Genomic DNA, 3,097 nt, shown 5'->3' with positions numbered 1-3,097 from the left:
CCTTCATGTGCCAATGTCATATTGGTAAAATATGGTTTGCAGATACATGGAAAAATCATTAGATGTGGATTTTTGTCTGATGGTATTGTGATGAACACCCTAATAGATATGAATGCAAAATGTGGAGAATATCAAAGGGATGCTTATTGTTTGACGAAATGCATAATGCAGATGTGATCTCTTGGAAGGCAATGATTGCAGGATATGCGCAAATTTGATTTTGCATACATGCTCTCAAACTCTTTGCATATCACATTTGAATATGGCCTTAAGAATGCTACAAAAAATGCCACTTGTTGATTTGAACATCCCGCAACCTGCATTCTTGTCTCGAATATTTTTGTTGAATCGGGCAGAGACATGTTACATTTCAATTTGTCACTTCATCATGATCACAGGCTTCTAGTTCCTTCTTATGATGGCTAACAAGTGTTCAACCCAACCAATTCACCTTTGCCAACGTTCTCCTTTTGTGTTCCAAAATTGAAGTTTTGAAAAAAGGTATGGAGAATCACCAAAGAATAATGGAAGATGAAATTATTTCTAATGTTGTGCTTTTTGTGAGAAATATCAATTAAAATTTAATTTAATACTCACAACCCTAACTCAAAAAACTTTACTCGGCACATGAAGGTGTCGAGTGCCAATTTTTCTCAGCACTTGATGGTGCCGAGTGACAGGTTGCTCAGCACTTGAGGGTGTCAAGTGATAGGCAACAGGTACCGAGTGAGCTCAGTACACAAAGGAAAATGTAGTAGATGTCGAGTTAGCTCGGCACTCAAAGAAGATGGTCGACACTTGAAGAGCTCAGCACAAAAATGTAGTAGGTGCAAAGTGTTCTGTTTCAACTGAAATATTATAACTTAGAAATAATCTAACGTGAATGCTTTCATGATTAAGACCAGAGAGCCAAGCTTTAACCTTTCAACCAAGTTTCTCAAATGAAATGAATAGAAGAGGAAGAACAATAGATTCAAGTATGCCTACTTTCTTTCTATTCAATCTTTGATATAAACTATTACAAAATTTGGGAGCATTCGGCTTCAACTAGAAAATTCTAAAATAACCCTAAACTGATAATACTTCAAACTTCAATAAACTTTTAAACTTGCATCTCTAATGACTGCATACAAAGGTGCCTGGAGCAATCACTGCTTCAATAGGACAAAAAAAAACAACAACCAACTCACAGAATGAATAGAGGAGTCACGTGCAAATGGAAACACTGAACAAACTTCCTTCTATCTCTGCAATAAGTGGATTTTCTGACCACTTTCTTCTTCTTCCTTTTCTCTGCTCTGTTGAACTTCTCTCTGATCTGCTTGATCTAAAAACTCTACTAAATGAATGAATAAAACATTCCTTTTTGTCATATCTTCCCCCCTCAGCATCCAAATTCAAAATCTCACCTACCAAAAATAAATGTCTGCCATTCATGGATGCCTGTGGTGACCTAACAGGGTAGATGGGCATGGGGCTCGAGGACAACTTGTTGGCTCTTCAACGTTTAAGTTTTCCAACAATCCCCTTTTGTCCCGAGCCAAACAAACAAGGATCACAACCGATCCAAATCAACTACTCCAAGACTCTCTCTTAAGTGTAAAAAAGTTCCAATGCCTAATGGCTTGGTGAAAATATCTACTAGCTGCTGCTCAGACTTGCAAAATTCCATCTTGTTATGCCCATTCTCCACCTACTCTCTGATGAAGCGATATCTAATCTCTATGTGTTTGCTTCTCCCATGGAAGATTGGATTCTTAGACAATGCAATTGATGAGATGTTGTCACAATAAATTATGGTTCCATCCTCTTGCCTTTCATTTAAATCATTCAAGATCCTTCTTAACCAAATAGCTTGACATGCTGCTGCATTTGTTGCAATATATTCAGCCTTTGTTGTAGATTGAGCAACAATAGGTTGCTTCTTGGATGCCCATAAAATTGCACCCAATCCCATACGAAACATGTATCTGGAAGTGCTCTTCCTATCATCTAAACTTCCAGCCCAATCACTATCCATGTAACCAACCAACTTGAAATCATCATTTGTAGTATATAAAATCCCAAATCCCTTGGTACCTTTCACATACCTTAAGATCCTTTCTCCTGCTTGCCAATGGGAATCCTTTGGTGTTTCCATAAATCTGAAAATTAGACTTACTGCATGCATTAGGTTTGGCCGAGTTGCAGTCAAATACATTAGACTTCCAACCATACTCTTGTACAATGTTGGATCCACTCTCTTGCTAGAGTCTTCCTTGCTCAACTTCAGACCTACTGCTATTGGTGTGGGGGCTGCCTTACTGTTCTGTATTTTAAATCTCTCCAAGATCTACCATGTATATTTTTGTTGAGAGATGAAAATGCCATCATGCATTTGTTTTACTTTTATGCTTAGAAAGTATTTCAAGAGACCTAGGTCTATCATTTCAAATTCACTCTTCATGGCCTCTTTAAACTCACCGATTAGAGCCTTATCATTACCAATAAAAATCAAGTCATCTACATACAAGACAATAACCAATACATTACCATCTGTTGCCTTGATGTAAAGAGTGGGCTCACCATTGCTTTTGCTAAAGCCATTGCTCATCAAATATGAGTCAATCCTACTGTACCATGCTCTTGGAGCTTGCTTGAGCTCATAAAGAGCTCTCTTCAATCTATATACTTTGTTCTCTTCACTTGCAACTTCATAACCAGGTGGCTGCTCCACATACACTTCTTCTTTCAATACACTATTAAGGAAGGCAGACTTCACGTCCATTTGAAATACTTTCCACTTGTGTTGGGCTGCAATTGCTATGACATCATGCACGGTTTCCATTCTTAAAACAGGGGCATATGTCTCATCATAGTCTCTTCCATACTACTATGTGTAGCCCTTGACTACCAGCCTTGCCTTATGCCTATCAATCTTGCCTTCAGCATTGCATTTGGTCTTATAGACCCATTTCACTCCAATCACATGCTTCTTGGGAGGCAATTTAGTTAGCTCCCATGTCTCATTCCTTTCTATAGCATCTATTTCCTCATCCATGGCCTTACACCATTTCTTCTCCTTAATAGCTTTTTCAAAATACATTGGATCACTATG

This window comes from Cupressus sempervirens, chromosome 9, assembly GCF_028749045.1.
Source record: "Cupressus sempervirens isolate cs-2001-9-10 chromosome 9, ASM2874904v1, whole genome shotgun sequence".
NCBI classification, from domain to species: domain Eukaryota; kingdom Viridiplantae; phylum Streptophyta; class Pinopsida; order Cupressales; family Cupressaceae; genus Cupressus; species Cupressus sempervirens.
The sequence above is the reverse complement of the archived record's forward strand: the minus strand, read 5'-3'. Positions refer to the sequence as shown.